This window comes from Diabrotica virgifera, chromosome 2, assembly GCF_917563875.1.
Source record: "Diabrotica virgifera virgifera chromosome 2, PGI_DIABVI_V3a".
In the NCBI taxonomy this organism is placed as follows: Eukaryota; Metazoa; Arthropoda; class Insecta; order Coleoptera; family Chrysomelidae; genus Diabrotica; species Diabrotica virgifera.
In genome coordinates this window covers 253690836-253703607 of record NC_065444.1, presented here as the reverse complement: position 1 = coordinate 253703607, position 12772 = coordinate 253690836, and the positions used below count along the sequence as shown (strand labels likewise).

The following is a 12772-nucleotide window of genomic DNA, read 5'->3' as shown; positions in this document are numbered from 1 at the left end:
AGGATGAATCATCCAAAGTGATTGCGACGATGAAAGTAATTATCGTTTACATGGATCACCAAGACTGAATTAGTCTGTTCACTTACAAATGGTGCCGACTGAAGCTGTACGTGCTGGAATTGGCATAATAAGTGAATGTCTTTTAAATTAACTTAGACATGTACTTGAAAAACAGAAGATTAGAAAAAAACGACGTTGGTGGGTAAGCCGTGGATAAATCGACGCTAAAAATGGGGGCGTCAACGTGATTGTTAAAGGAATGGTCTACAGAAGATCAACATGTTAAAAAACTATCTAAAAACGTACAAACACAACAACTACGCACTTTAAAGGCGCCAATAAACATCCACGTGGACCTGTTGCCGCCTTTCACTAGTCACTGCCGATGAATCACAGCAATAAAAGCATGTTTACATGGTTCACTTTGGATGATTCATCCGCGATGCATCCTCTAAAGTGAACAAAAGTAGAACTCGGTTCAACTTCGTTCAATATTCATTTTGAATGATCATTTTCGATGATTAAAAGTTTACACGATTCATTTATTTTTCACTTTGGATGATTCATCCAGGATGATCATCCAAAGTGTACCGTGAAAACGCGCCTTAAGAATCGGGGACAAGTTGATTCTTACTGTCAATGATTCTTTTTTCCTCATTTTCTGGTTTCATGAAAAACGTTTTATTTCATTTTAAATATAGCTACAATCATAGAGAAGTACGCAGAACAGAAGAAATATCTTTCATGTGGCAGTGTGTAAACAGTATATAAGTACTTGGAAATTTCTACTTGCACATTAAAATACGCAGGCTATCCAGAAAGTATGTTACGTTTTGGAATAGAAAAAAAACACAAGTACAACAAAAAGATGTATTATAGACATTTGAAAGAGCTTATAGCATATAGCATATACTGGCATATAGCTTTGAAATACTATTGTCATAAAATTCTGCCGCCTGAGACTTAAACCAGGTATTCAACGCCGTCCCGTAGCTGCACATCGTCATCAAAGCGCTGCGTTGCAAGCCAGGTCTTCATTGCTCAAAACAGGTGGTAGTCACTAGGTGCAAGATCCGGACTAAACGGCGGATGAGGAAAAACATCCCACTTGAATACAAGAGACAAGTTCATCAGTCACAATATTTGGCCGTCCACTTCGATCTTCATCGTGCACACTGTTTCGGCCATTTTTGAATTTAATACACCATTGACGCACTCCACCTTCAGTGATCACAAATTTCAATTGGTTTGTTGTTTTTAGCCAACAAGAACTGTATTATCGCACCTCACAACTAGCGGGATTTTCGATCGCGGCACACATTTCAAACAGCTGTTGTAAAATAACGAGAAGAGACAGTGACTTCGCGCTAGCACGGCTGGACAGCTACTGAACGGAGGAACGCCAATATGCTAAGATGACCGCGCTAGTCCCGCCCCTCAGAGGATACAGATCAAAACGTAACGAAATTTCTGGATAGTCCTTGTATTTTAGGAATATACTATCATGTTTGTTATTTTAGATGAAACGTTCACTGCCCGAATATCAAACTTTCTGTATTTGAACTAATATTAAATCTATGTGATTTTCGAAATACGATATTTCTTTGATTATTTTATAATATACATACACCTATTTTGCTTTCAATGAATTTTCCTGCTTTTAAAACGAATACAATATCTGAAAATAAGTCTAAAAATACAATATGACGATAATCGGTCTATACACACAGCCTTGTCATGCGAGTTTCTAAGGTAACTATTGACTAAACGGATATAATAGGTAAAAAAGGTACCATCTACCTAAAATATATACCTACATAAAATATCGATGAATATCATGGAGGCGGATGTTATTCAACTGCGCGGAAATTTATAAATGTTATATTCTAGATATTGGCGAACTGAAGTTACTTCTACATAACGTATTAAAAATAAAATATAGACTTACTAAAAAAATTCATTTCCTCGAGAATGGGCGACTCTGGAGATAAATTACAGATCAGGTCGATTTTTATTTTTAAATTGTAATTTTTTGAATTGTGATTTTTTTAAATAAGAATAGGGGTCGTGTGATAGCTCATTTGAAAGGTTATTAAATTCTCTATTCAATAATATAAACATTAACAATATTATTTATACGGGGTGCACAAAAAATGTTTTTGAATTAAATTAATTGAGACAAAAAGAAGAATGTATATAATTTATTTAATTCGAAATACATTTTACTGTTGTCCGAAACCAGGAAAAAATGTTTATTTGATAAATAAATATTGTTTCTCGCTTAAATTCAATATTAAAGCTGCCACCCACCTGCCTCTAAGCAGTTTGAACATTTAATTTAAGCGAAAGGGGTCGTGTGATAGCTCATTTGAAAGGTTATTTAATTCTCTATTCACTAATATAAACATTAACATAATTATTTATACAGGGTGCCCAATTTTTTTTTTAATTAAACTAATTGAGACAAAAAGAAGAATGTATATAATTTATTTAATTCGAAATACATTTTACTGCTGTCAAAAAATAGAAAAAATGTTAATTTGAAAAATATACATTGCTTTTCGCTTAAATTAAATGTTCAAACTGCTAAAAGGCAGGTGGGTGGCACCTTTAATATTGAATTTAAGCGAAAAACAATATTTATTTATCAAATAAACATTTTTCCCTGTTTTCGAACAACAGTAAAATGTATTTCGAATTAAATAAATTATATTTATACATTTTTCTTTTTCTCTCAATTAATTTAATTAAAAAAAAATTTTTGGGCACCCTATATAAATATTTATATTAATGTTTATATTATTGAATATAGAATTGATTAACCTTTCAAATGAGCTATCACACGACCCCCTATTCTTATTTAAAGAAAATCATCGATTGCGCTATCACGCCCAGATGGATGACGTCACTAGTATGATATATATGCCAAAAAATTATAATTTAAAAATAAAAATCGACCTGACTTGTAATTTATCTCCAGAGTCGCCCATTCTCGAGAAAACGAATTTATTCCAACTCAAACGTCCTCACTGTACTTATAACTTCAGAGGCTTATATCTTAAAACCATGATTTTTTGGAGCTATGCGCCCATTGCGTCTTTTGTTCTACACATCAAGGACTACCAGTACCCAACGTTTCAGAGCATTTGACAGAAAGCCATTTCCCATAAGGTTTCTGCGAGGTCCTTTATAATTTTAAATACGAACCCCGCGATATTTTGCGAAATGAACATCAGATCGAAATACTGAAAAATACACGTATTCAATATTTTTGAAAAACCTATCGAATGACACCAAACACCAAAATGATTGTTGGAAATGGAAAATTCCCCCACTTTATGGAAAACTTAACCTAACTTTTTTTGGCTTTAGGACCTACTCTTCACAACCCAGTAGGTCCCCATAACGTTCGAGTAACTGCAAATTTAGCATACTTTCCTCCTCCTACTTTAAATAATATTAAAATGTCACAAGAAAATAGCTTCCGAACAATATGAATCACGTTTTCTCGTCATATATTAAAAAAACAAAATAAAATTTCAGGAAACGAGTAAAATACGCTTTTCGCATAAACCACCGCGCAGTATCATTTGGATTAACACTATATTTGTATGATGACCGAGCTAGTTTCCTTTGTTAAGGAAAGCCCTTCCATGACCACAATAAGAGCTCTTTTATCGTAGAGGGTCCTCGTGGAAATTCCGCTCGAGGAAAATGTGTATTATTCACGAGTAAATATTGCGCAAGTATTTTTAGGGTTTATTAACATTGTCTTCGTGGTACAGAGCTTGCAAAAAAGTCGACAAAAAAGTTCTAGGTATAATTATTTTGATGATTAATTTTGGCGAACTTAACTTTTTTAACTACAAGGAGTATTTTTTAAATAAGTAACGTTTTGATATGTTGTAACGTTATAACCGTCACATACTTATTAATTTATATTTAAATAATTATTTTATTCCAACTTATTTTGAATTTATTTAGGCAACTTGCATATTTTTGTTGTATTACATAATAATGTTTAGTTTCGTTTAAAATACATAGTATATTGTGTAACAAGTGCAGAAAGGTACTAATTTCTCACGAGTTTGAAAAGTTGCGCGCAATTCAAACGAGTGAGAAATTACCTTTCTGTACGTGTTACACACTATACTTTTTCTACAACCACATATTTTGCTAAAACTAAAAATCACAATTTCCAATCGAAGATTTATTATAACAATAACCTATAAATTTTAAACTGTTTAATTAATACTAATCAATTTAAATTCCTTATACCGAAACAAATTACACAGAAATCAGTTAAAAAATTTATGCACTACCTTAATTTGTTTGAATTTAAACTATTTTAAATAATTATTACAAAATAATGTCACATTTGACGTTATATTTATGCAGTCACGGATTTACACCAAACCTACTTTATTCGACGTATCTTGGTGGGGTTGCTTAATCCTTATTGGTTAATTGATAATTATAATAGTTATTTTCCTAACTAGTGCGGAAAGTAATACTTTCACGCACGAGACTGCCGTTGACCCGAACGACGCGATAGCGGAGTTCGGGCAAACAGTCGAGTGCGGGGAACACTTTCCGCATGAGTTAGGAACAATATTTTTTCTAGGGCCGTACGTTTGGAAAAAAGCCACAAAAAATAGAGTTATATCATTTTTTATTTAGAAGTGAAAGTACACAAATTAATTCTTTGACAAGGTTGTCAAAACCAAACTTTCAATATAATGGGTTACCACGACGACGATTCCAAACCATTGTAATTGTCTACTGATCTGACTTTTAAATATCTTGCCAAAATAATTTTATTTCATCGAATTATCAGTAGTAATTGCACAATAGCTCTAAAATTCGATAATAATTTTAGAGATCGAGTGCAATTTGTTGCGATTATTTCATGAATAAAACTGTTCAAAACCAAAAGTTTATTGTAATTTATTTATGTAAGTACAAATTAGTACAATTAAACACACAATTGTTATAAATATTTGACGGTTGAAAGTCATCACTTTTATAATTTTTAACATTAATTGTCATTAATGTCACAAAGGGCCGGTTGTTCGAACGCTAATCAACAATGATCATTATCAAATAATTAATTACTGTCAATGTCAACTTTGTTTGGGTTGCTAAAACATAATTAATTACAATTCTGAGACTATAATCAATTAATATAACAATAATTATTAACATAATTAATAATAAATCTCATAATTGTAATTAATTATGTTTTCAGCAACCCAAACAAAGTTGACATTGACAGTAATTAAATATTTGATAATGATCATGGTTGATTAGCGTTCGAACAACCGGCCCTAAATGTATTTTTTCGTAGCAACGAAGGGCATCTGACGTAATTTACTTGACGACGGGATATTATCAAAAATTATCAGTTTAATTTTTATTTCTGTAGCTTTGTATTGGTCAGAATCTCCTATGAATGAAATAATCGCGCTAATTTCATTAAAACATGAACACAATAAGATAAATTTGAAATAAATTAGTAAATAATATCTAAATATTTGTTTATTGCATGTATTATAATATATTATAATACACCAGTAAGGATCTGTGAAAAAACGTCTAATTTTGGATGTGAAAGGTGGCATTCGGATTTTTGCAGATAAAGTTAGGTGACACCTTCAGCAATAATAATTGACTTATGCTCCTTCTCAAATATGCCCGGAACATTATTAAAAAATTTAAATATTTAAAAATTTTGAAAAACGTCGATTTTTTTCTGCTTTCTTTGCTTATAACTTTAAAACGATTCGTTTTGGAACAAAGTTGTAGAGAAATAAAATAAAGATAATTGAATTTTGTATGATATACGACTGGTCGAAAATGTCTTAACGTATTACCTTTTCTGCAATATAGCAATAAATACAAAATAAGGGGGCAAGATACGCCTGTTGTTATTCAATGTTTTTAACCACTTTGGTGGCACTTAGAACCTTAGTAATTCGCTTAGGAAATTCTTTGTAACATACTTAAACCGTGTACCAATTTTCTTTAAAATCGACCTAATAGATTTTGCATAATAAATTTGCAATCTAAATGTTTTTAAAAAAGTTCAAATTTTTTAAAATCTTTATGAACAAAAAGTAGACCATTTAGAAGTTGTCTATTTTTTTTACATATAAAGAGGTGCTCTACCTATCTAATACACTTTACAGAATTAAAATCGGATTATTTAAGGGGCCTCAGCAATTTTTAAAACTTATAAACAATTTTTTGGCTTATAAACAAATAGCTTTGTTTAATAATAAAAAAAATTAATTTTTAGCAATCCAAATAATTAAAACCGGTATAATTTGACTTAAACTTTCAAATGCTGTCAGCAGAATTGCTATTTTATTTTTTAATCAAAAGTTATTCGCGTTCAAAAATTGCAATTTTTCGAATTTTTGAAAAATCCACTGCGTTTATCTCGAAAACTATGCATCCTACGAAAAAACTTGTAAGAACAATTTTTGCTTAGAATTACCCAAGAAATACAAAAAAATGTTTTATTTTGCGAAAAATCGATGTTATGTAATTCCTCAAGTTCTTTGTTTATAACAATCTTATCGACATCCGGATCAACTGTTACCCAAAAAATTAGTGTTCTACGGATCAAAAAATACATAAAAATTTTGGGTAAGTCCATCTAAATAAAGGAGCCCGTAGCACTCCCTCCTGGCCACAGGACTAATTTGTTTATAAACCAAAAAATTGTTTATAACTTTAAAACATTGCTGAGGCTGCTTAAACAATCCGATTTCAATTCTGTAAAGTGCATTAGGTAGGTGGAGTGCTTCTTTATATGTAAAAAAATTGACAAATCTTTGTATGTTCTAGTTTTTGTTGTGCAAGATTTTAAAAAATTTTAATTTTTTAAAAAAAGTTTAGATTGCAAAATTATTATTCAAAATCTAGTCAATTTTAATGAAATTTGGTGTACGGTTTTAGCACATTACAAAATTTTCTAAGCGAATTAGGAAGGTTCCAAGTGATGGAAAATCATTGAATAAGGACAGGCTTGTTTTGCCCCCTTATTTTATATTTATAGCTATTTTGCAGCAAGGGTGATAAATTAAGGCATTTTTAACCAATCGCATCTGATAGAAAATGTAATTATCTTTGTTTTATTCCTATACGACTTTGTTCCAAAATGAAAATGGAGGCACCCATCACACCCACCAGATTTTCTGCGACAGCGATTTTTTAGTCGCCGCGACTACAATCGCAAGTGGAGTGCAGCCCTTAAAGTTATAAGCAAAAAAAGTAGAAAAAAAAAAACGAATTTTTTTGAAATTTTTAAATATTTTATTTTTTTTATTAATGTTCCGGGCATATTTGAGAAGGAGCATAAATCAATTATTATTAACGAAGTTATCACCTAACTTTATCCGCAAAAATCTGAATGCCACCTCACACATTCACCTAAAAACAGATCCTTACTGGTCTATAATGCCATATTACAAGGTATTTTACTTTCGCGCACGACGTGCGGGAAAATTTACTTTCACGCACGCCGTGCAGGAAAGTGCAACTTTCGGAAACGAAATGCGTGCGTGAAAGTGGCTCTTTTAGCACGGCCGTAGAAAAAATATTTATTAAGAATAAAATTGTAAAATAAAACAGTTGTAACATCCAAAATTTAATTTCTATTCGATAATTAAGTATAATAATTGTCTTAGAGGTTATATTTGTCTACACTTTAACCACAGATGTAAACAGAATATATACAGGGTGTAACGAAAATACAGGTCATAAATTTAACCACATATTCTGGGACCAAAAATAGTTTGATTGAACCTAACTTACCTTAGTACAAATGTGCATATAAAAAAAGTTACAACCCTTTGAAGTTACAAAATGAAAATCGATTTTTTTCAATATATCGAAAACTATTAAAGTTTTTTTATTGAAAATGGACATATAACATTCTTATGACAGTAGCATCTCAAGAAAAAATTATAGGGAAATTTGGACACCCTATAAAAATTTTATGGAGGTTTAGTTCCTTTAAACTCCCCAAACTTTTGTGTACGTTCCAATTAAATTATTATTGTAGTACCATTACTTAAACACAATATTTCTAAAACTTTTTTGGCTCTTAGTACTTTTTCGAAAAGTCAGTTTTTATCGAGATATTTTGAATATTTGTCAAATCCACCACATATTTGTATATGGTTAAGTATGATTATGGATACTTGGTAATAATATGAAAAATTATTGTATGATTTACATTTTTAGGTACATTTTGAACCGTATTAAAAAAGAAGCCATATCTCGATAAAAGGTGCCTTCTCGAAAAAATACAAAGAGGCAAAAAAGTTTTAAAAACATTTTGTTTAACTAATGGTATCGCAGTAATAGTTTAATTGGAGCGTACACAAACATTTGGGGGGTTTAAAGGAACAAAACACCCATAAAATTTTTATGTAAACATATTAAAAAAGAAGCTGCAACTCGATAAAAACTGCCTTATCGAAAAAATACGAAGAGCCAAAAAAGTTTTAAAAATATTGAATTTAACTAATAGTATCACAATAATAATTTAATTGAAACGTACAGAAAAGTTTGGGGGGTTTAAGGGAACAAAACCCCCATACAATTTTTATGGGGAGCACAAATCGAACTATAATTTTTCTTTAAGATGATCCTGTCATAAGAATGCCACATATCTATTTTCGATAAAAAATCTCTAATAGTTTTCGATATATTCGAAAAAATCGATTTTTATTTTGTAACTTCAAAGGGCTATAACTTTTTTTCTGTGCATATTTGTACTAAGGTAAGTTAGGTTTATTCGAACTATTTTGGGTCCCAGAATATGTGACTTAATTTATGATCTGTATTTTTGTTACACCCTGTATAACGTTACTCAGAATGTGGTAGTCTACTGTGCAGAAAAGAACTTTCCGGCACAGAAACGTCACTTTTCTGCGCACAAATGTCATATATTTTATACTGTGAGAAAATATCAACTTTGTTAACATAAAACTGAGCAGAAAAGTGCATTTTGAATAGTGGTTGTAGAAAAATAAGATTTCCAATATTTCACGCATCAAAACCTGATAATAACGTAGAATACAAAGTTCACGACCCAAAGAACGATAATACGCTCAGTGTAACTTCTCACACCACATTATTTGGTGAAGGATCCATTATGGTGTGGGGCGTTATATCTTTGACCACACGTACGGACCTAGTGGTCATACAAAATGGAACTCTTAGAGCTGAAAGGTACCTACCTGCATATTCGAGATCCCGGAGCAACATGTAGTACCGTTTATATCCGCGACAACTTACTATGGCAAGATAATGCCAGACTTCACGTTGCACAGACAGTCAGAAATTATCTAGAATCTAGAAGAAATAGAAATTAACACTTTGGAAAGGCCCAGCACGTAGCCAAGACTTAAATCCGATCTAAAATCTCAGGAATATCCGTGGTAAGTGATTAAGACCGACACCGATCCAAACAAACAACTTACAGGAAGTGGGAAAGAGGCTGATCGAGATTTGGAGGAAACTAGGCCAAAATAAAAGGGTCTAGGACATTTCGGCGTCGCCGTTTCGGCGTGGCCATTTCGGCGTGGCCGTTTGGGCGTAGAGCCGTTTCGGCGTAGGCCGTTTCGGCGTCGGCCATTTCGGCGTCAGAGATTTTATTTTAGTTGACTAAATACCTACATTGGAGTCTATTAGTAAGACATTAGATTATACCTACGTTACTTTTTTAGAAATTTAAGAGGCTCTTGATTTATATCTATACCACACTAAAAAAATATATTAAATGTTATTTTTTCCAACTTTTGTAAATGTAAGCTATTTAATTGCACATAATTAATTAAAAAATTAATATATTATATATATTATATATTATACAGTACAATTTTCAAAGGAGGAAGACCTAACCCTTCGGTCCAAACCTAACTTTCGGGTATTATTTTACATCTTCTAAAATTAAAATGTCGAAAATTGTTCTCCTGACTCTACATTTTTTGTTAAAGAAAATTTCAGACTATCATACATTAACAACTATTTTTTTTCTCTCTCACTTTGCCAAAGTATCTGTCGCCGAATCAGCCGGCGCCGAATCGGCGGGCGCCGAATCGGCGGGCGCCGAACCGGCAGGCGCCGAAATGGCCGACGCCGAAACGGCGACGCCGAAACGTCCCATTCCGAAAATAAAACACGGCAATTAATTTTAAGTATGGGCCGACGATGCGTGAGGCTGTTATACGTAGTAGAGGTGGAAACACTCGTTATTAGAACTTTTTTCATATTTTAGTTTACTTTTCTTTACTTTCTATCATTTTCTTAGAATGTTCCGTTTTTTTTTCTGTTGCACTTCAACCTGATGATGGTTGACAAATTGCTATAATTTCTAATAAAATCTAGAATAAATCTGGGTAAGTTTCATTTTTATTCTTTGCCTGTTTACAAATACTACTATTACTACTACTTCTACTAATATTACTACTACTATCGGTTTACAGCGTTTTCCAACGCCTTCCGACTCCTAACCGCCATTCTTCTCTGTTTGACCATTAGTGATGAGCAAAACAAGAACAAGACCAAGACCAGGCTAGTCTTGGTCTTGGTCTTGTTCTTACAAGCTTGGTCTTGGTCTTGCAGCTTAAAGGCAGTCTTGGTCTTGGTCTTGGTCTTGCACTAGCCGGTCTTGTTCTTGGTCTTGCTGCAAGAGTCTTGCTGGTCTTGCTTTTTTGGTAGTAATAATTTGAACCAAACAATTTCGAATAAAATGTACATTGAAATAAATAAAGATGTGAAGAATGAAACTATATTTTTTGCTTTAAAATTTTAACAGAATGTAGAATGTAGTTTCAAACGGATACCAATTTTAACATTATACGTTCACCTAATGACCTAATTATTTCTCTCTATATAAAGAGATTAGAGTATATTTTTATAATGGTAGTGTTTATCAGTAGGAAAAACCTGCATTTTCAACCCTTGTTGCAATTGCCGGCCTTCGGTTGTGTCGCGTTGTGTTTTGCATCCTGCCGCCTGCCTTCAGACTACGTCTTGAGTCTGGATTATTGTTTATTGCCCCTGTATTTTAATAAAATGTTAAAGAAAAAGAGCTTCTCTAAAGGTGCCACAAATGGTCGGGGACCTTCAATTCACGGATTTTACGAAAAGGGATAAACGGTTTATAGTTGTTAACAGATAACGATCTGCTCCTTTCACTCGAACACTGTAGTATTTATCCTACGAGGGTCAAATTTAAGAACATAAATTAAATTTTTTTAAGAGAACACAAAAATCAAACATTTTTTACTCTATTTAATCATTATTTAATATAATTAACTTTTTTATAAACTAACTAAAACATACTTTTTAGTAAATACGTACATATTTACCATACCTATTTATAGACCTAATACTATAACATAATAACTAAACCTAATGGGGAGTTATAAACGCTTAATTCTGTAATTTGTTATCTTGCAGTTCTTTAATTTTATTTAAACTACATTGCTCTCGTAACACGAGTTATTCGCACTTTTTCTTTGCACATATTTTTGGATTGAATACCCATTATGACATTTAAAAAGTTGAAAATATTCGGATGTGGGTAGTAAAAACTAGAATTTAAAACACACTGAAATGATGCGCATGCATTTCAAGTGCGGCACATACTATTTGTAGTACTGGCCCTTTCTGGGGAAAACCTAGATTCTTCCAAATAGTTTTCAACTATGAAATCAGTAAAATTCTTTACGCGTTTGTCATCCGGGATTTTCACAAATAATTCAACTTCCAACTTTCGTTGATTGTAAAAAATTAATCCAAAAAATTATTTTAAAAATTTCCCAGTATCGGAATTTTTGTCATTATTCAGAAACTGAACCTAAGCTTTGGATTTTGCGATACCAAGCTTGACACATTACAATCGACAACCAGTTATTTTTTATTCAGGCCACAATGCTTTCACAGCATTGTGAATCCCTTTTCAAAATCTATTATGATATTTTTTGTATTAATTTTAAATTTAACGACCTACATTTTTCCTCGATTATGCGAAAAGAATTGAAATAAGTGTCAGTATTTTTATTAGACAAAAAAGCGAAAACTACTGGTACATAAAAACCGTTTTTAATTGCATTTTTTTTAAATGGATTACCCTATCTATAATTACATTTTTTTGCCTTACAAGTAATTTCAATTGTCCTTGAACTATCGCCGTTTGAAAACTTGCCTTCTGGACACTTTGAAGGTTGAGAAAATGCAAACCGTTTGACTTAATCAAAACGACTTAAAAATATAACCAAAATATTATGTATTTAAAAAATTCGATATTGTTTAAGGTTTCTTACAATGTCAGTATATATTATTGAACTAAAAAAATAAAGTTAAATAATAAAAACCAATTTTTTTCAAAAAAGTGCAAGAGTCTTGCAGGTTGGTCTTGGTCTTGCGTGGCCTTGCAAGGTTCGGTCTTGGTCTTGGTCTTGTTCTTGCAAGCTTGGTCTTGGTCGTGCAACCAAAAGGCGGTCTTGGTCTTGGTCTTGGTCTTGCTGCAAGAACAAGACCAAGACCGCAAGACCAAGACCAGTCTCGCTCATCACTATTGACCATAGACCTGGAGCGATTTCTCTTTCCTCTAGTTCTTTTTCAATTCGCTCCATCCAGCTTCTTCTTGGCCTTCCTCTTGTTCTTCTTCCTTGCGGTGTCCATGCCAAAATCTGTTTAGGGATCCTGTCATCTGGCATTCTCTGTACATGGCCGTACCATACTAGTT

At 32.4% G+C, this 12772-nt stretch overlaps 1 protein-coding gene across 1 annotated transcript in view; it reads right to left on the bottom strand.

The window, feature by feature from the left end:
* Positions 1-12772, bottom strand: part of LOC126880548 (neuronal calcium sensor 2) — a 437164-nt gene that overhangs the window by 401969 nt on the left and 22423 nt on the right. The window lies entirely within an intron of this gene.